The following is a 22,620-nucleotide window of genomic DNA, read 5'->3' on the forward strand; positions in this document are numbered from 1 at the left end:
ATCTATGGATGCAGAACCATGGACATGTAGAATCCACTGTAAAGTTTTATGCAAATTATTGACTCTGTGAAGGCTCAGCACCCCTAACCCCTGCCTTGTTCATGGGTCAACTGTATATTATGGCTACTTGAATGATTTTCTAACACTGAACATCTGAACATTAACTGTGATGTAAAAAATAATCTAAAAACTTTTGTAGGTCCCACTAATTTAGTAATAAAGACTCTGGCAATTAGTGATTTTCCTTAATGATTGCAGAAAACTGAATATTAGTTAAATTACAAATCTTTTATTTGTAGATGAGTTTTCAGTATTTCTACTTTTTATATAATGTCATCTCCCAATGACAAAATATTACTTAGTGAAGGATTTGGGAACGTATTAAAGTTATTTAGCATTCATTGCAATGGTACATGGGGAAATATGCACTTCCATTTGTGCAGTATGTCAATCACCATTCCACCTTGACAAAGGTAACAGCAGTAAACATTTTATCAATGAAGAATTCCCAGGGTCACATTGTAGCAGATGAGTTGGGAGTGATATAGCTTCCCCAAACATCCCATTAAAATAGCTACACATAAACATGTGCTGGTGTGCAATGTGATGTGCTTGTGTAAATGTTTCCATTTAGGGAACTGTCCAGCATTAGTACCAAAAATACTCCACTTACTTTGTGCATATGCCAGGGTTGAGTAAATCGTTTCTCATTGGAAAAAGGGTCTATACCTAACTTTTCTAAATAGTATCTATTAAAATTGTTCTATAAGAAAAAGGAAAGATTTTCCTGAAGGTTCAAAGTAGCAACATTTTTCCAACAGTATGTTCCCACTAAGTTTAGAAGACATCTTGGTGTCCTCAAAAAGAAGTTAGAATACATGATCACTATTAATTTAAAAACTGGGAACCCTAGGGAGAAAATTTAACGATGAAAGGCAGAGGTGCAAAAGAACTTGTTAAAACAAGAAAGGGATGAGAGGAAAATCAAATGCAATGAGGAATCTAAAAGCTGCATTTAAAGGTATTATAATATGAAATGACAGAGAAAGCTGAGCAAATTGTATCAGTCAATGAAGCAATGTCTCCAGAATACAAAGTAAAATAAAACTATATAAGAGAATGAATGAGTTGTAGGGGGCAGAAAATAGGTATCTAACCTCATAAACACATCTGATTTAAATGAAGAAACCATAAAATCAAAAAGTGGTCAGTATATTTGCAGAAAATAATTACAAAGACGCGATAATGGGACTGATGTAGTCCAGGAACATGGCTGCAGTTCCTGAAGCAGTCTTATGACCTAACTTCAATGCTGCTCTTCCATAATCAGAGGTATTCTTGCCCCTCCAGGGACCCACCCAATGGGCTAGGCAAAAGTCAGGCCTATGGGCACCCTTGGTAATAAGTCCCAAGACGACTGTTCCCTGAAGCAGACTTGAACATGCAGAAGAAAACTCAGTGACCCCAAAGACAAGTCATTTGAAATTATCCAGTTGGTAAAAAAGAGTGAAAAAGAATGAAAAAACCAATGTGACTTATCGATCACCATCAGGATAAACAGTATATGCATTAAGGGAGCACAAGAAGGAACAGAGAATGAGAAAGGGTCAGAAAACTTATTTAAAGAAATAATGAGGAACATCTTCCAAAATCTGGAGAAGGAAATGAATATTCAGATCCATGATGTTCAGAGAACCTCTAGTAGGCTGAACTCAAGACAACTTCAGTGAGACACTGGGACACATTATACTGTCAACAATCTAAGACAGACTTCTAATTTCTGATTCCACATGTAAGGAACTTGGAGGATGCCCCTCCATCCTCACAGCAACTAAAAAGCTGAACAGACTGAAAAACCAACAGCTCTTCATGGGTCCACGAGAGAGATGAAGAAAGAATAAAGACACAGACAAGGAAATACAAAAGAGTCATGTCTCACCAGAGCAGAAACTCATGAATAATAACTGCTACAGAAAACAGTTCTGGGTAGGAAAACCTGAACTATAACTAACAAAAAGTTAACTTTTCTGAACACAGTGGTATGAAACTAGAAGTTAATAACAGGAGGAAAGATTGGAAATTCACAATTATGTGGAAAGTAACCAACACACTCCTGAAAAACCAATGGAGCAAAAAAGAGAAGTGAAATTAGACAATACTTGAGATGATTAATCATTCACTGAAGAGATATCTGCACTCCCATGTTCATTGCAGCATTAGTCATAATAACCAAGATATGACAACAACCTAAGTGTCCATCAGTGAGATGAGTGGATAAAGAAAATTATACACATACACACTGGATTATTATTCAGGTGTAATAAAGAAATCCTGCTAATTGCAACAAATGGATGAACCTGGAGAACATTATGCTAAGTGAAATAATCCAAAGAAAGACAAATACTATATGAGCTTACTGCATTATCTCATTATGTGGAATCTAAAAAGTCAGATTCACAGTAGCAAATAGTAGAATGGTGGTTGCCAGAGCTGGGGGGTGGGGGAAATGAGGAGTTATTGGTCAAAGACTACAAAGTTTCAGTTATGCAGGATGAATAAATCTTGTTGTTCAGGTCGTTCAGTCATGTCTAACACTTTGCAACCCCATGGACTGAAGCATGCCAGGCTTCCCTGTCCTTCACTATCTCCGACAGCTTAATCAAACTCACGTCCATTGAGTCAGTGATGCCATACAACCATCTAATCCTCTGTCGTCCCCTTCTCCTTCTTCTTGTCTGACAAAAGGTGGTCCACTGGAGAAGGGAATGGCAAGCCACTTCAGGATTCTTGCCTTGAGAACCCCACCAACAGTATGAATAAATCCTGGAGAAGTATTATATACATCATGATGACTGTAGTTAATAATATTCTATTGTGTACTTGAAATTTGCTAAAATGGTGTATCTTAAGTGTTCAGTTCAGTTCAGTTCAGGCACTCAGTCATGTCCAACCCTTTGCAACCCCATGAAACACAGCACACCAGGCCTCCATGTCCATCACCAACTCCCAGAGTCCACCCAAATCCATGTCCATTGAGTCGGTGATGCTATCCAACCATCACATCCTCTGTCGTCCCCTTCTCCTGCCCTCAATCTTTCCCAGCATCAGGGTCTGTTCAAATGAGTCAGCTCTTCACATCAGGTGGCCAAAGTATTGGAGTTTCAGCTTCAACATCAGTCCTTCCAATGAACACCCAGGAATGATCTCCTTTAGGATAAACATGTTGGATCTCCTTGCAGTCCAAGGGACTCTCAAGAGTCTTCTCCAACATTTCAAAAGCATCAATTCTTTGGCACTCAGCTTTCTTTATAGTGCAACTCTCACATCTAGCTCAAAAAAAAAAAAGGTAACTATGCAAGGTGATATATGTTAATTAGCTTTATTGTTGTAATCATTTCACAGTATATATGTTTATCAAAACATCATGGGAATGTTCCTGGAGGTCCAGTGGTTAAGACTTTGCCTTCCAATGCAGGGGAGGCAGGTTTGATCCTTGGTCTGGGAGCTAAGATCCCATATGCCTCATGGTCAAAAAAGTAAAACATAAAACAGAAACAATTTTGTAACAGATTCAATAAAAGCTTTAAAAATGGTCCACATTAAAAAAAAGCTTGAAGAATAATGCTGTATACATGAAATACATACAAGTTTTATTTATCAATAATGTCATAATAAAGATGGGGGAAAATATGGGTCTAACTTAACTCATCTTAAGATGAGCAGACAAGTCAGTGGAGGACAAATGACCCTGAATTAAATAAATTAAAAGTATAAGTGTTAATATATACACAGACATACATATATAGAGACATACATATTTGTGTGTATTTTTATATAATAATTTAGGGAGGTTATATGAAAAATGAAACCATAAGACATGTGGCAAATTTACTGGTTAATGAATTTCAAGATAGATAACAATTTTCCATGATTTTTTTAATTGAAAAAGAAGAGAGATGGTGCTCACAAGAGCAAAGATTCTGACTACATTAAAAAGAACAAAATCAAAAGATAAAAAACTTAATGACTAACTAGATTAAGTATATTCAACAAGCATGAAGGGATTGAATTTCTAATACAAAAATTGTTCTGTAAATCCAGTTTTTAAAAGCAGCAAAGCTGTGCTCGCTTCAGCACCACATATACTAAAATTGGAACGATGCAAAGAAGATTAGCATGGCCCCTGTGCAAAGATGACATGCAAATTCATGAACTGTTCCATATTTTTATGAAAGAGAAAAACCTACAACCCAGATTACTGTACCTAGCAAAGATCTCATTCAAATATGAAGGAGAAATCAAAAGCTTTACAGACAAGTAAAAGCTGAGAGAATTCAGCACCACCAAACCAGCTCTTCAACAAATGCTAAAGGATCTTCTCCAGACAAGAAACCCAGAAAAGGTTTATAAACTCAAACCCAAAACAACAAAGTAAATGGCAATGGGATCATACATATCAATAATTACCTTAAATGTAAATGAGTTGAATGCCCCAACCAAAAGACAAAGACTGGCTGAATGGATACAAAAAAAGACCCCTATATATGTTGTCTACAAGAGACCCACCTCAAAACAAGGGACACACACTGAAAGTAAAGGGCTGGAAAAAAATATTTCATGCAAGTGGAAACCAAAAGAAAGCAGGAGTAGCAATACTCATATCAGATAAAATAGACTTTGAAATAAAAGCCGTGAAAAGAGACAAAGAAGGACACTACATAATGATCAAAGGCTCAAGAAGATATAACAATTATAAATATATATGTACCCAACATAGGAGCACTGCAATATGTAAGGCAAATGCTAACAAGTATGAAAGGGGAAATTAACAGTAACACAATAATAGTGGGAGACTTTAATACCCCACTCACACCTATGGATAGATCAACTAAAAAGAAAATTAACAAGGAAACACAAACTTTAAATGATACAATGGACCAGTTAGACTTAATTGATATCTATAGGACATTTCACCCTAAAACAATGAATTTCACCTGATTCTCAAGTGCACACGGAACCTTCTCCAGGATAGATCACATCCTGGGCCATAAAGCCAGCCTTGGTAAATTCAAAAAAACTGAAATCATCTCAAGCATCTTTTCTGACCACAATGCAATAAGATTAGATGTCAACTACAGGAAAAAAACTATTAAAAATACAAACATATGGAGGCTAAACAACACACTTCTGAATAACCAACAAATCATAGAATAAATCAAAAAAGAAATCAAAATATGCATAGAAATGAATGAAAATGAAAACACAACAACCCAAAACCTATGGGATTCAGTAAATCAGTGCTAAGGAGAAGGTTCATACCAATACAAGACATCCTCAAAAAACAGGAGAGAAATCAAATAAATAACCTAACTCTACACATAAAGCAACTAGAAAAAGAAGAAAAAGAAATCAAAATATGCATAGAAATGAATGAAAATGAAAACACAACAACCCAAAACCTATGGGATTCAGTAAAAGCAGTGCTAAGGAGAAGGTTCATACCAATACAAGACATCCTCAAGAAACAGGAGGGAAATCAAATAAATAACCTAACCCTACACATAAAGCAACTAGAAAAAGAAGAAATGAAGCACCCCCAGGGTTAGTAGAAGGAAATAAATAATAAAAATTAGGGCAAAAATAAATGCAAAAGAAACAAAGGAGACCATAACCAAAATCAACAAAGCTAAAAGCTGGTTTTTTGAGAAGAAAAATAAAATATACAAACCATTAGCCAGATTCATCAAGAAAAAAAGGGAGAAGAATCAAATCAACAAAATTAAAAATGAAAATGGAGAAATCACAACAGACAACACAGAAATACAAAGGATGATGAGAGACTACGGTCAGCAACTATATGCCAATAAAATGGACAACTTGGAAGAAATGGACAAATACTTAGAAAAGTATAACTTTCCAAAACTGAACTAGGAAGAAATAGAAAATCTTAACAGACACATCACAAGCACAGAAATCAAAACTATAATCAGAAATCTTCCAACAAACAAAAGCCCAGGACCAGATGGCTTCACAGCTGAATTCAATCAAAAATTTAGAGAAGAGCTAGCATCTATCCTTCTCAAACTCTTCCAGAAAATTGCAGAGGAAGGTAAACTTCCAAACTCATTCTATGAGGCCACCATCACCCTAATACCAAAACGAAACAAAGATGCCACAAAAAAAGTAAACTACAGGCCAATATCACTGATGAACATAGATGCAAAAATCCTTAAAAATTCTGGCAAACAAAATCATTAAAAAGATCATACATCATGACCAAGTGGGCTTTATCCCAGGGATGCAAGGATTCTTCAATATTCACAAATCAGTCAATATGATGCACCACATTAACAAACTGAAAGATAAAATGATTATCTCAATAGATGCAGAGAAAGCCTTTGACACAACTCAACATCCATTTATGATAAAAAAAACCTCCAGAAAGCAGGAATAGAAGGAACATACCTCAACATAATAAAAGCCATATATGATAAACCTACAGCAAACATTATCCTCAATGGTGAAAAATTGAAAACATTCCCCCTAAAGTCAGGAAAAGACAAGAGTGCCCACTCTCACCACCACTATTCAACATAGTTTTGGAACTTTTAGCCACAGCAATTAGAGAAGAAAAAGAAATAAAAGGAATCCAGATTGGAAAAGAAGAAGTAAAACTCTCACTGTTTGCAGATGACATTTTCCTCTACATAGAAAACCCTAAAGACTCCACCAGAAAATATCTGGAGCTAATCAATGAATATAGTAAAGTTGCAGGATATAAAATTAACACACAGAAATTCCTTGCATTCCTATACACTAACAATGAGAAAACAGAAAGAGAAATTAAGAAAACAATCCCATTCACCATTGCAACGAAAAGAATAAAATACTTAGGAATAAATCTACCTAAAGAAACAAAAGATCTATGTATAGAAAATGATAAAACACTGGTGAAAGAAATCAAAGAGGACACAAATAGATGGAGAAATATACCATGTTCACGGATCAGAAGAATCAGTATAGTGAAAATGAGTATACTATCCAAAGTAATCTATAGATTCAAGGCAATCCTTATCAAGCTACCAAAGGTATTTTTCAGAGAACTAGAACAAATAATTTTACAGCTTTCATGGAAATACAAAAAACCTCGAATAGCCAAAACAATCTTGAGAAAGAATGGAACTGGAGGAATCAACCTGCCTGACTTCAGACTATACTACAAAGCCACAGTCATCAAGACAGCATGGTACTGGCACAAAGACAGAAACATAGATCAATGGAACAAAATAGAAAACCCAGAGATAAATCCACGCACCTATGGATACCTTATCTTCAACAAAGGAGGCAAGAATATACAATGGAGAAAAGACAATCTCTTTTAACAAGTGGTGCTGGGAAAACTGGTCAAACACTTATAAAACAATGAAACTAGAACACTTTCTAACACCATACACAAAAATAAACTCAAAATGGATTAAAGATATAAATGTAAGACCAGAAACTATAAAACTCCCAGAGGAAAACATAGGCAAAACACTCTCTGACGTAAATCATAGCAGGATCCTCTATGACCCACCTCCCAGAGTAATGGAAATAAAAGCAAAAATAAACAAATGGGACCTCAGTTCAGTTCAGTTGCTCAGTTGTGTCTGACTCTTTGAGACCACATGAACACCTAATTAAGCTTAAAAGCGTTTGCACAATGAAGGAAACTATAAGCAAGGTGAAAAGACAGCCTTCAGAATGGGAGAAAATAATAGCAAACGAAGCAACTGACAAAGAGTTAATCTCAAAAATATACAAGCAACTCCTACAACTCAATTCCAGAAAAATAAGCAACCCCATCAAAAAATGGGCCAAAGAACTAAGCAGACGTTTCTCCAAAGAAGACATACAGATGGCTAACAAACACATGAAAAGATGCTCAACATCACTCATTATCAGAGAAATGCAAATCAAAACCACAATGAGGTACCATCTCACAGCAGTCAGAATGGCTGCTATCAAAAAGTCTACAAACAATAAATGCTGGAGAGGGTGAGGAGAAAAAGGAACCCTCTTACACTGTTGGTGGGAATGCAAACTAGTACAGCCACTATGGAGAACAGTGTGGAGATTCCTTATAAAACTGAAATAGAACTGCCATACGACCTAGCAATCCCAATGCTGGACATAAACACCGAGGAAACCAGAATTGAAAGAGACTCATGTACCCCAATGTTCATTGCAGCACTGTTTACAATAGCCAGTACATGGAAGCAACCTAGATGTCCACTGGCAGACGAATGGATAAAAAAAGCTGTGGTACGTATACACAATGGAATATCACTCAGCTATTAAAAAGAATGCATTTGAATCAGTTCTAATGAGGTGGTTGATAGTGGAGCCTATTATACAGAGCCAAGTAAATCAGAAAGAAAAACACCAATACAGTATATTAATGCATATATATGAAATTTAGAAAGATGGTAATGATGACCCTATATGCGAGACAGCAAAAGAGACACAGATGTAAAGAACAGACTTTTGGACTCTGTGGGAGAAGGTGAGGGTGGAATGATTTGAGAGAACAGCATTGAAACATGTATATTATTATATGTGAAACAGATCGCCAGTCCAGGTTTGATGCATGAGACAGGGTGCTCAGGGCTGGTGCACTGGGATGACCCTGAGGGATGGGATGGGGAAAGAGGTGGAAGGGGGTTCAGGACGGGGAACGCATGTACACCCATGGCTGATTCATGTCAATGTATGGCAAAAACCACGACAATATTGTAAAGTAATTAGCCTCCAATTAAAATAAATTTTAAAAAGTAGAAAAGAAATAAAAGAAAAACAGCAAAGCACATGATTGAACAGGTTAAAAAATGATAATAAATAAAATGGTCAAGAAATTTATGGACTGTTTTCAACATCATGAATAATTTGGTAATCAAACATATGCTAATCAAAATGATAAGATTATAATTTTTCCTGATAGTATTATCAAAAGTTTTATAAAATAGACACCTCCATATCCTGCTTATCAGAGTAAGATTAGCAGAACTTTTGCAACACCTACAGGGAATTTTAGGTCTTACGGTTCACAAACATGATCTAACATTTCAAATACTAGGAATATACGCTTAAGAAAGTAATTAGACTCTTACAAAGACTTATGTAATAGGAACTTTGTCCCAGTGGTATTTATAGTAGCAAAAAATTTAAATTACCCAAATCACAAGCAATAGAGTAATTATGCCATGATTATTCAATGAAAATTTAAGATGCCTTAATAGTATGCAGCATGGTAATTTGCTTTTTTCCAGTAAGTGAGCTGTCCCTTTTTTTTGGATTAGGATTTTTTAAAAAAATATGATCTCACGTATAATCTTAACATAGCAGGTTAAAGCAACATTGTATTAGGGTAAATTTATTTAATGATTATTAATCTTTTAAAATTTATAGAGTTGCAATAAGGCTCATCATATCATTGTCAGTAATGCTCCATGTGTGTTTGAAAAGCTTTTGTGTTCTGAAATTGTTGGATACATTAGCTCAAGCTAGTTGGTTGCATATCTCAAATTTTATATATTGTGCTAATTTTTCTTTTTTGTTTTTGCCAGCTATATCTATCAGTTGGTAGGAGGAATTTTGAAAGCATTTACTCATCTGGCCTATTTGTGTATTTGTCTTCATAATCTGTCAAGTTTTAAAATATTATACATTTTGACAATGTATTTTGAGATGCATAATTTTATAGTCTAAGTATATATACTAGATATGTCTTTCTGATAAGGTGAAATTCTTACTATTATATGGTGGCCTTCTTTATATCTAATAATACCTTTTCTTTAAAGTCTATTTCATGTATTATTAATATTGGCAGGCCAGTTTCATTTTATTTACATTTTCTATATATGAATATTTTATATACTATTTTGTGCACTTTTAATTTAGATGTGCCACTTATGAAGACATTTAGTTGGATTTGATCTTTCTGTTCCTGTCTGAAAATCTTTAACTAGAATTTTTAGTTCTTTTTTTTTTTTTAGTTCATTTTTAATTGGTATTTACTGGAAGAAATGAACAGATTCTTAGAAAAGTTCAATCTTCCAAGACTGAACCAGGAAGGAATAGAAATTATGAACAACCCAATTACAAGCACTGAAACTGAAGCTGTAATCAAAAATCTCTCAAAAAACAAAAGTCCAGGACCGGATGGCTTCACAGGAGAATTCTATCAAACATTTAGAGAAGAGCTAATGCCTTCTCCTAAACTCTTTCAAAAAATTGCAAAGGAAGGAATACTTCCAAACTCATTCTACGAGGCCACCATCACCCTGATACCAAAACCAAACAAAGATAACACAGAAAAAGAAAACTACAGGCCAATATCAGTGATGGACATAGATGCAAAAATCCTCAACAAAATTTTAGCAAACAGAATTCAGCAACACATCAAAAGCTCATACACCATGATCAAGCTGGGTTTATTCCGGGAATGCAAGGATTCTTCAGTATATGCAAATCAATGTGATACACCATATTAACAAACTGAAAGATAAAAACCATATGATAATCTCAATAGGTGCAGAAAAATCCTTTGACAAAATTCAGCACACATTTATGATTAAAACTCTTCAAAAAATGGGCCTAGAAGGAACCTATCTCAACATAGTAAAGGCCATATATGATAAGCCTACAGCAAACATTTTTAATTGGTATTTGAAATCATCTCTACCATATTTTGTGCTTTCTATTTACCTGATATTTTTTATGTGACATTTCCTCTGACTTTTTTCCTTCTTTCATACTGACTGAGTTTAGAAGTTTTATACTTTATCTCTGTTCTTTCCATTATATCCTAGAAAATTTGCATATACACTTAATTTAGGGAAGTTTGCTTTTAGCTAAATTTTTATTCTCCATCAGAAAAAAATAAAAACTTTGGAAGACTTTATTTCTGCTGCTTTTCTCAACTTTTCTTATTGCTGCTCAGTATCTTAGACTTTTTTTTTTTAACTCATGAAAGGTGCATTGTTATTGCTTTATACAGCCAATATTTGTTTAGGTAGGCACTAGACTGGAAGTTCCATGAAGGTAAGAATTTTCGTTGTGGTGGTTATTCTTTGCTATACATCAAGTACTTAAAACAAGGCCTGCCACATACTCATTACTCTTAAGTAATTATTGAATCTGTTGATTGAATATACTCAAGTATTTAACACGTTTTTTTTCACATCATACCTTCCGGTATCCCTCTGTAATCATTTTATTAGTGCCTGAAGATTAATTCTTTTTACTTTCCTTCAGTGAGGGTTAAATGCTATCAAATTTAGTTTGTCTGTTGTCTAAAATGTTTGTATTTTTCATTCATGAAAAGTGTATTTAGTTCTAATTTATTTTCAGCACAGTGAAATATTATTCTACAGGCTTTTAACTTCCATTGCTGACTCTGAGAATTTGTTTGTAAGGTTCCATGCAAGCACTCTTGAAGGTACTCTGTCTCTTCTCTATTTTAAAAGTTTTCTCTTTGTATTTAATTTCATATAATTTCATTATACATACCCTTCAGAGGATTTCCTTTTATTTATCCTTTCTGAGGGTCATTAGTATTCATGAATCTGGGAATTGGTATCTTTCATCTGTTATGAAAATTCCCAGATGTTATCACTTCAGATATGTCAGTCCCATTCTTTCATTCTTTTTCTCTTCTTATGGAACTCTGCTTAGAATAAGACATATCTTCTTACTTTATTCTCCATATCCCAGCCCTATTTTTTATTTTCCATGTTTTTGGTTTTCTTTTGCATTGCAGAATATTTCTTCAAATCTAACTTTGAAATCACTAATTATTTCTTTAGATGTTTGTAATCAGCCATTAACCTAAACATTCAATTATTCAATCATTTTTATTCAATGATAATATTTTTATTTCTGAAAGTTATAGTATTTTCATTTCCAAAGCTGCTTTGTCATTTTCCATAGTCTCTTGCTTCTTATTCATATATTCACCCCTTCCTTTTCTTTACATAGCATGTTAAACATACTTTATACTCAGTCTTTAATGATTCAAATATCCCAGTAATTTTTTAGAAATTGCTATCTATATTTTCTTCTGGTTCTCAATATGCTGCCTGGGGACAGCTTCATGATGGAATGTTGAGTAACCAAAATAATACACAACCTAATTGCTCACCCTATGTTAACAATTTTATAAACATTCAAAGACAAAGAAGAGAAACCAAAATATTTACAGTTGTTAGTTACCTTAGGAAAGTGGAATTGCAGGTAATTTTTATTTTCTGCTTTATGCTTTTATTCATAGTCCATATTCTCTACCATGAATATGCATTCACTTCTCTCATAAAAAATATTTTAGATGACTCGAAGGAACTTCCCCAAATAATTCCTTTTATCTTTTAATAAGATGGCTTTTTAAAGAATCCTCTCATAGAGGATTTCAAGCAGGTCAAGAAAATTGTTCCAAACTGTTGAGAGACTTATGGTGAATGTGACAAGGTTATATTCCAACTTTTGACATGTTCATCATTAACGTTTCACTGGTCCCTGGCCTGTCTGAAGGAAGAGATGAATTCATTAGAGATGGGTAAATAAAAAAGTTATTTTCTCTCTAAATTAATATAATGACACACTTTCATGATGAATTTTCTAAATCACTTCAGGTTATACCTTCCTCTCTGTGAGTTCAATTATCTTTGTCATAAAAAGCTTTTTTTTTTTTTTCCATAGACAACCTTTACCCATTTTTCATAGCCTAATTTAACTGTAAAGCTGTTAACATCCCATTTTAAAGCTGATGATAAATTGCCTTTTAACCTATTTGAAATTTTTGAAATTAGGTGGTATAATATTCATAGATATAACCTTACCAATTATGAGGAGAAAAAAATGAAAACATAAATATGGCTTTAACCTTGAAACCTGACAGGAATATGGATAAGAAAGAGATGAGGCTTTTCATGTATTTAAATATGTCTAGACTCAGCCCTGTGTGTCCCTGTTATGATTAGACCTTCTTAACATTTGTCTTCTACTAAATGTGTTTGAAGAAAGTAGGGAAAACCACTAGACCATTCAGATATGACCTAAATCAAATCCCTTATGATTATACAGTGGAAGTGAGAAATAGATTTAAGGGACTAGATCTGATAGATAGAGTGCCTGATGAACTATGGAGAGAGATTCGTGACATTGTACAGGAAACAGGGATCAAGACCATCCCCATGGACAGAAATGCTAAACAGCAAAATGGCTGTCTGAGGAGGCCTTACAAATAGCTGTGAAAAGAAGAGAAGTGAAAAGCAAAGGAGAAAAGGAAAGATGTAAGCATCTGAATGCAGAGTTCCAAAGAATAGCAAGGAGAGATAAGAAAGCCTTCCTCAGCGATCAATGCAAAGAAATAGAGGAAAACAACAGAAAAGGAAAAACAAGAAGCCTCTTCACGAAAATCAGAGATACCAAGGGAACATTTCATGCAAAGATGGGCTCGATAAAGGACAGAAATGGTATGGACCTAACAGAAGCAGAAGATATTAAGAAGAGGTGGCAAGAATACACAGAAGAACTGTACAAAAAAGATCTTCACAACCCAGATAATCAAGAAGGTGTGGTCACTCACCTAGAGCCATACATCCTGGAATGTGAAGTCAAGTGGGCCTTAGAAAGCTTCACTACGAACAAAGCTAGTGGAGGTGATGGAATTCCAATTGAGCTATTTCAAATCCTGAAAGATGATGCTGTGAAAGTGCTGCACTCAATATGCCAGCAAATTTGGAAAACTCAGCAGTGGCCACAGGACTGGAAAAGGTCAGTTTTCATTCCAATCCCAAAGAAAGGCAATGCCAAAGAATGCTCAAACTACCACACAATTGCACTCATCTCACACGCTAGTAAAGTCATGCTCAAGTTTCTCCAAGCCAGGCTTCAGCAACATGTGAACCGTGAACTTCCAGATGTTCAAACTAGTTTTAGAAGAGGCAGAGGAACCAGAGGTCAAATTGCCAACATCTGATGGATCATAGAAAAAGCAAGAGAGTTCCAGAAAAACATCTATTCCTGCTTTATTGACTATGCCAAAGCCTTTGACTGTGTGGATCACAATAATCTGTGGAAAATTCTGAAAGAGTTGGGAATCCCAGACCACCTGACCTGCCTCTTGAAAAACCTATATGCAGGTCAGGAAGCAACAGTTAGAACTGGACATGGAACAATAGACTGGTTCCAAATAGGAAAAGGAGTTCGTTAAGGCTGTATATTGTCATCCTGCTTATTTAACTTATATGCAGAGTACATGGAGAAGGAAATGGCAACCCACTCCAGTGTTCTTGCCTGGAGAATTCCAGGGACGGCGGAGCCTGGTCAGCTGCCGTCTGTGGGGTCGCACAGAGTCGGACACGACTGAAGTGACTTAGCAGTAGCAGCAGAGTACATGATGAGAAAGAAGATGTGCTCTTCTTGGGCTGGAAGTGCATCATGAGAAACGCTGGACTGGAAGAAGCACAAGATGGAATCAGGATTGCTGGGAGAAATATCAATAACCTCAGATATGCAGATGACACCACCCTTATGGCAGAAAGTGAAGAAGAACTAAAGAGTCTCTTGATGAAAGTGAAAGAGGAGAGTGAAAAAGTTGGATTAAAGCTCAACATTCAGAAAACTAAGATCATGGCATCTGGTACCATCACTTCATGGGAAATAGATGGGGAAACAGTGGAAACAGTGTCAGACTTTATTTTGGGGGGCTCCAAAATCACTGCAGATGGTGATTGCAGCCATGAAATTAAAAGATGCTTACTCCTTGGAAGGAAAGTTAGGACCAACCTAGATAACATATTAAAAAGCAGAGACATTACCCTGACAACCAAGGTCCGTCTAGTCAAGGCTATGGTTTTTCCAGTGGTCATGAATGGATGTGAGAGTTGGACTGTGAAGAAAGCTGATCACCGAAGAATGGATGCTTTTGAACTGTGGTGCTGGAGAAGACTCTTGAGAGTCCCTTGGACTGCAAGGAGATCCAACCAGTCCATTCTAAAGGAGATCAGGCCTGGGTGTTCATTGGAAGGACTGATGCTGAAGCTGAAACTCTACTTTGGCCACCTCATGCGAAGAGTTGACTCACTGGAAAAGACTGATGCTGCGAGGGATTGGGGGCAGGAGGAGAAGGGGACGACAGAGAATGAGATGGCTGGATAGCATCACCGACTCAATGCATATGAGTTTGGGTGAACTCCGGGAGCTGGTGATGGACAGGGAGGCCTGGCGTGCTGTGATTCATGGGGTCGCAAAGAGTGGGACACGACTGAGTGACTGAACTGAACTGAACTGAAATGTGTGGGAAACATGTTTCCTATTGTTGGTGACTCAATTTAAAAATTGCATAATCTAACAATGTTTCAAAGAAAATTAACCATAGCATTTCCTGATTATTTGTGTATATGCTTCACTCCTTTTTGTTTGTAAGTAATCAAAATAGTGTGAAAATTCAGACTGAGGCTTAGAACAACAGTGTCTCTTACCCTAAGTCTCTTGGAAAAGGTCCCTAAAATTAATCACAATGAGCACCATGTCTTATATTTAAATGCATACCTTCTAACACCTTTTTTAATTATACCATGCCATCTACTAACCAAATCCATTATTCTGACATAAAATAGTAAGCAACTTATAAAACCATAAGAAGAATATCTTTTTTAAAATTAATCTGTTTGGGGCTTTTATTTTTGAGGCATTATTTTCTAGCATTTTAACAATTCATGTCTCTTCCAACTATCAATGATGCATGTTCATACACTATTTTTTAAAAGGGGCTTTTAATGTGTCTCTGTTTTCCTCCTTTTTCTGACATTTGCTTCTACCACATGGTTTTTGTTGTATTTAACACTATGCAGGTGTCTTAGGATGTAATCCAATATCATTTTGTAAATGAAGTTCTGCAGTACCCTGCATGATAATATCATTTATCCTTCTGTCTTGTTACCAAGAACTTAGTGTGAGGGGTTTTATTATAGTCATTTATTCTCTCTCTGTCTTTCTCTCTCTCTCTCTATATATATATATATATGGCACATTTGAGAACATTAAAGCCCCAATCAGGTATTTCAATTCCTACATGCCATCTCAACTATAGTTTGAGAACAGTGGGAGCATAAGACACATTGTCCATTTCTTCCTCTTTGCTTTTTGCACAATATCTTTCGGCTTGAATGGAGTCTTTTTCTATTTCCTGCACAATTAGCCTAACATTCACTTCAGTTTTGGGGGTCCCTTAGCATGCTTTTTTTGGTACCAGCCTGTTGGCCTCATAGATTACAATGCATCTCATAGTACGTATTTCTTGGTTGTCCCTGTATAATGTGGCTGATGAAGTTACACTTGCTTACCAATTTTGTAGAAATACTTCCCAGTTGATCTGCACGGTACCTGTAGTTCATTTCCCTGGGTTGGCAAAACCCTTAACTGGAAGGAGTGTGAGATATAATGCATTTTCTTAGCACATTCTTGGTAGCAAGTTGGCTTTAAATGTGCTGATGCATACAGTGTATTTCTACATTGATGTCTGTATGGGAAATCCCATTTAATTTGAGTTATAAGCAGCAAAGATAACAGTAATAGCATAAATGCAAACTTCTCAGAACTTTTAGAGGACAAAAATTTCAGATGCTTCATAAGAACTAAGGTGCTTTTAGCTACAAGTAGCAGAAATTGATTCCAACTGACTAAAGAAATAAAGAACAAAAGATCTCACTTGACTGGAAGGAAGTTCAGTGGTGGAGTGGGCTTCAGGGCAGAGGGATTCAGCAATGTCATCAAGGGCCCCAGTGCTTTCTATCTCTCTGCTCATAATTCCAAGTGTGGCTTTATCCTCTGTGTAGCAGGATGACTGCAGCAGTCCTCAGCGTCATATCTACATCAGGTAATATCTGGGGGACATTCCTATGGCTATCTCATAGGGGCAAGGAATTTTCCTTTTCTCACTGAAAGAATTCCCATTCAGGTCAAAATGGGAACATATGCTTGTTCCAGAACCAATCATAGGCAAGATTACTCTTGAAAGAATCCCTTCCTAAAATTGGGGTGAGTTCAGTTTCCCTTGAGACCTATGACTACATGGAATTAAAGGTATATCAAATTGAAATTGAGTTTCTAAGATACAAAAAAAGTGGATAAATGAATGCTAAACAGGCAAAAATAGTCTCTACTACCTGGTTGTATCGTTAACATTGGACCCTGAAAAAATACAGAGGGAAATGAGAGTCACTGTGGCCAACTTGCTATGATCAGCATGTATTTTCTGAAGCATAGGTTGACAAAAAGAAAAGGACAATGAGATTGCCTATCTTTTAGCCTGAAGCTCAAATAATTAATATAATTCTTTAGTGAGCAGATACTATAGCTTGGCTCACTCAACATCCTTTCTATCCCCCTTTTCCTGTTCTTTAGTGACTGTAAAGTACCATCCTTGATTTCACAGCCTCTCAAACAGCTTGGGTTGGCCACGAGCAGAGTTATGACCAATGAAGTTTAAGAAGTCACTGCAACAGGCTGCCTTTCCAAGAAATAAATGTTACATTTGGGTATGATGTTCAGAAGTGCAGTGTCTGCCTTGAAACCAGGAAAATAAAAGTCATATATTAAAGATGGTGGAATAAGAAGGAGCCTAGGGTCTCAATGGCATCACTGAGCTGCTCAGTGACGAGCAGTCCTGAACTATCTACCCTCAAACCATGGGTTATGTGAGGAGATACCAGTCACAGTAGTAGCTGAAAGTGATAGTAGAAAATATAGATTATCCAAATCATTTCTATACATGTATTCATATTTTATCTCACTGAATTTAGCCTTTTGTTGTTTCCCAAAGGCCAGATTAGAAAAATTCCTTAAATAGCATGTATCACAAATACCTTAACTAGTATAAACCCAGGAAACCAACTAATCATGCCCTTGGTGCCTAAGCAGAGATGATGGCCATTTATATGAATAAAACTTTTCAGGCACAACTGCCACGTGAACCACCACAAGCTTCACAAATCAGCAGTCCAGTTTGAGCCCACATGTCAGGCTTACTGGAACACTGACTGCAACTTAAGTGAGCAAACAGTTAATTATATTTTATCATGTAAAATGATCCTGAGATAGGTCTGAAAACATTAACATGCATGGGGTTGTATAACATCAAGGAAATGAACGTTTATTTAAGGATACTTTGTTTAACAATAATATTTGAGCTCCATCACAGTCAAGTAGTAAGCAGACGGTCTTCTTTTACTTGGTTAAAAGCACATTGCTTAGAAAATAGAACTTTTGACTACATGCAACCAGATGATAAAAGATGTTAGCTGGAGGGAAATTTGTTCTCTACCAATACATAAAAAGTACCTTTAAAATACACCATTATGGCACAAAGAAACTATTTTAGTTTAGTATTACAAACTCCTCTACTTTTATACCACAGTTTCATTCCATTTGCCTCTCAACTCTTCCTACTGGGGCTTCTTCAGTCTGTTGAGGGTTTCCATTACCTTTGAAAAACAAAACCAGCAATCATTTTTCAAAAGACATTAATGTTGTCAGTATATAATTATTGCTGATATTAAGCATTCAATATGTTACTGAATGTAATGCACACACAGACTCACTGGGATAAACTAACATTCCCACAATGGAAAAAAAAAGCTATTAAAAGAAAGACTTTAAAAAAGTTCTCCAGTATAAATATGATCTTAGGTAAAGTTGGGACAAAGAGGTCCCTATGAGATATTTTACCAAAATAGTTCCGTTAAAGGTAAGATTCTGCTATATTTGGAATCTGATTTCCATCAAAATAGCTCATAATTGTCTAATTTCCTACAGGTAAAACAGATATGGAAGGATGAATCTAGATAAACATGAAGGGGCTTTTGTCCATGCTCATTTACAAAGTTGGGCTTCCCTGGTGGCTCAGACAGTGAAGAATTCAGTTGCCAATGCAGGAGACCTGGGTTTGATCCCTGGGTCCAGAAGATCCCCTGGAGAAGGAAATGACAACCCACTTCAGTATTCTTTCCTGAGAAATTCCATGGACAGAGGAGCCTGGAAGCTACAGTCCATGGCATTGTAAAAGAGTTGGACATGACTGAAACGAGTAAACAAACAAACTGATAACGTTAAAAGTGTTAATATAAGCTGCTTCATGGTACATGGATAGTTTATTCTCCTCAGGAATACCAACCATTAACATCGTATATCACAAGAGAAAGATGAAGTGTTTAGAATTCAATAATATACTGGGGAATTTGTCACGAATAGATGTGTGTAAAATTCAAAGACAGTGACTTTAAAATGTTTATATTACTATTTTTAGCAGTGTAATCCTTTCTTGAAACCAGAGCTACAGAGAAGCCAGTGCAGAATACAGATAAAAACAGAGCTTATGGGAGAGCTGAGCTGGCATTTAAAGTCTGGCCTTCTTAGCTCACACATCCCCTGAGCAGGCTCCTGAGGCACCTCTGGAGAAGTATTAGAATCCATCATAAGGTCCCAAAGACATTTGAGACACTAATGTTTTCTCCTCTATCCCTAATCATTGTACCTATTTTAGCTTCCCCGTGGGGATGATTTACGTGGCCAAGAACTGGGCAGAAGTATCCCTCTCCTGGGAAACAGGAAGAGTCCTGAGTTCTAAACTGCACTTCCTATTGTCTAGTCCTCTTATGATATCTGATTAGTGGTATACAGGGGGTGTCTTAGGGTTCTTTGGAATTTCCTAATTGGAAGTTCCAACTCACACTTACTGTTTTCATAGCTATATAAAGTTGATACTGCTAAAAGATGACTACACAATAGAGATCTTCTTAAAAATATTGATTTACTTATTTGGATGTGTTGGATCTTAGTTGCAGCATGTGGCATCTAGTTCCCTGACCAGGGATTGAGCCCAGGCCCCCTGCATTGGGAGCATGGAGTCTTAGCCACTGGTCCACCAGTGAAGTCGCCCCAAAATAGAGATCTTTTTCCCTTCTTTTTTTTCCCCTGTTTACTTTTTCTCATGTATCATATAGCACTGGATACTCTTGTAGTCAGTGTGTATGTTGGACACATTCATGTGTGTTTCCTGACTTGAAGTTTAAAACCCTCCAGTTAGCTTTGGGCCAATCCTGAGAAGTCCACAGAGCTTTTATTAGTATTGCTTTAAAACCTTGCTGCTGAAACCTATAAAAACAGAGTGAACTTTAGAAAAGGAGTGACTGTGCTATTTTGTTCTGTTGCACTAAGTCCTTTAAGCAGAGAGACTAGCCTCTGTGGGAAACATAAGGAACCACATGAGATGTGCCACTGCCACAGATGCTGTTTTCCTGTAAACTGCCTGAAAACCACTTATATTTCAAGCCACCTGGAGTCCCCGATTATGCCTTTACTTCAGATTGAATACGCATCTTCATTTTTCCTAGTGAACACTGGGGCTTCTCTTGCATGCACTAGGCTTTTTGTACCATACCAACAGTATACACGTAGACTCTCATGTATTGGGGTGTATTCAGTTAAAGTTAGGTGGCAAACTCAATGCGGTTGTGGGGAAAGAGAACATGATATGGCTGCAAGGGGGAGTGGGGATCAGCCCAACTTGACCTGTGACTTTTGATAAAGGGACACAACCAAACAAAGAATGCTCAGCAGAGAGCTGGGAAAATAAATGTCTTGACCCCATTCTGTCCCACTCTTCTGCTGGTGCTTCCCATTGGTCATAACCAAACTAAAGCTAAAGTCATCTTCTGGGGCAGGTAAAGAAAGATTGAAAAGTAGAGTAGTAAACGGAGGTGGGGGGGCGGAACTAGCATTCTTGTAAATGCCTTTCCTATCTAAACCTTATCTGGAAGTGTGTGTGTGTGTGTGTGTGTGTGTGTGTGTGCATGCGCACAGGCTCAGTCGTGTCCAATTCTTTGCGACCCCATTGACTGTAGTTTGCCAGGCTCCTCTGTCCATGGGATTCTCCAGGAAAGAAAATTGGAGTGGGTTGCCATTTCCTTCTCCAGGGAATCTTCCCAACCCAGGGATCAAACCCGTTTTTCCTGTGCCTCCCGCTTTGGCAGGCGGATTCTTTATCACTGAGCTATCTGAGCTTCCCTAATATCAATAACAAAAGCTATTATTTATCTCAAATTTGCCATATTCCAGTTTCTATAGGCACTATTTAAAATCTAAGTACTATTTTTCTTCTCATTTTACCTACAAAGAGTGTGTAAATTGCAGTTTAAATACAAGTAAATATGAGTCAGGTCTTGAACCTAAATAGGACTCTAAAACTCATGCTTTTCATTAATTTTTATGTAGTCTCTGATTGGTACCCCAATTGCATTCTAAGTCAGCTGAGAATGGTTTTCTCAGCTGGTTTTCTCTGTTGGAATTCTTGAATTCCTAGACTGCATTGGACAATCCCTTCCTTTATTTTTTTTTTATTTTTTATAAAGTTTTATTGAAAGTTTGGTTGATGAACAATCTCTTTAACATATAAGGTTGAAACTATACAGCTGCATATTGTCACTTAATTGTGACAACATTAATGAGAAAACCATAAAGCTTTTCTCTTTTGCAGGAGGATGATGTAACATACAGAAGTTTGGGGAGAAGACTAAAGAAATCCAGTAGTAGCTGCAGATCTAAGCACTTAGCAGTTAAAATGATGAATGGGCGACCTTCCAGAAAATGAAAAAATTCTTACCTCTTATTCATGCAGGCAAATAGTAATGTAACCAACCCGATATTGCCCCATTAGTAATCAATTATTTCTCTCTGAGTCAGGTACCATAGAGAATGAATTTCAAAGTCACATCCTTACTTAGAACATTAGTTATTTTCCCCAGGTTACTTACAAACACCACTTATTTATAACAAATTTTGATCATGACACAACCCACATCATTAGCATGGCATTTAAGAGTCTAGTTTCAAGCTCTTTCTATTCAAATGGCTAGGGCTAGAGCTATATAGAAAATTAATTTAACTTTTTAATATGTGAAACTATTTTCTGCAGCAATAATGGCTTTCTTTTCAAAAGGGAAAGTTTTGTTATCTAAAGACACTCATTTTTCTGAACTAGAACGGACATAATCCTATACCTTAGACATTTCATTGTTAGCACTCTAGCTTTCTATTGAATTAGACTGAAAGATAGGTTGGCTCTCAACGGGACTTCATTTTCTGGTGAGAGCAAGTTGACATTGATCTGAATTATCTTGTATGCTTGTTGAATACGCCATCCAAGCTTCCAGCAATGCGTGTGTGTGTAACAAAGAAGTATTAGAGTGAGGGGAAATTTGCCTTAGTTATCTTCCAAATCCTAGCTTACGATCATTCATATAGGAACCAAAAATGAAGTCTAAGATTTCAGTTTCCTTGTATTTATTATTCTTATATTTAGCATCATTTAGAATAACAATCTGGATACTTACTCTCATGTCTTACTTATCAGTTTGTTTGAAATAATGTGAACATGACTGTCAAGAAAATGCATTTAATTATTACTGCCTCTAAATAAATTCAGAATAAAACACATGTGGTCAGTACTTGCAGAAAATTATTGCATGTAGCAAGCATGTAAATATTGTTAAAGAACTAATAGAATTAATTAACAGTGGAGGT

General features: G+C 36.3%; 1 protein-coding gene and 1 non-coding gene across 2 annotated transcripts in view; both read left to right on the plus strand.

The window, feature by feature from the left end:
* IL1RAPL1 (interleukin 1 receptor accessory protein like 1) overlaps nucleotides 1-22,620 on the plus strand; it is a 712,082-nt gene that overhangs the window by 528,195 nt on the left and 161,267 nt on the right. The gene's annotated exons all lie outside the window — the stretch shown is intronic.
* On the plus strand, nucleotides 4,122-4,228 carry LOC129535391 (U6 spliceosomal RNA). The gene has a single exon (XR_008681653.1). It is a non-coding gene; the product is annotated as a U6 spliceosomal RNA (small nuclear RNA).

Source organism: Moschus berezovskii, chromosome X (genome assembly GCF_049115385.1).
Source record: "Moschus berezovskii isolate FMDL1 chromosome X, NW_MosBer_1.0, whole genome shotgun sequence".
NCBI lineage: Eukaryota > Metazoa > Chordata > Mammalia > Artiodactyla > Moschidae > Moschus > Moschus berezovskii.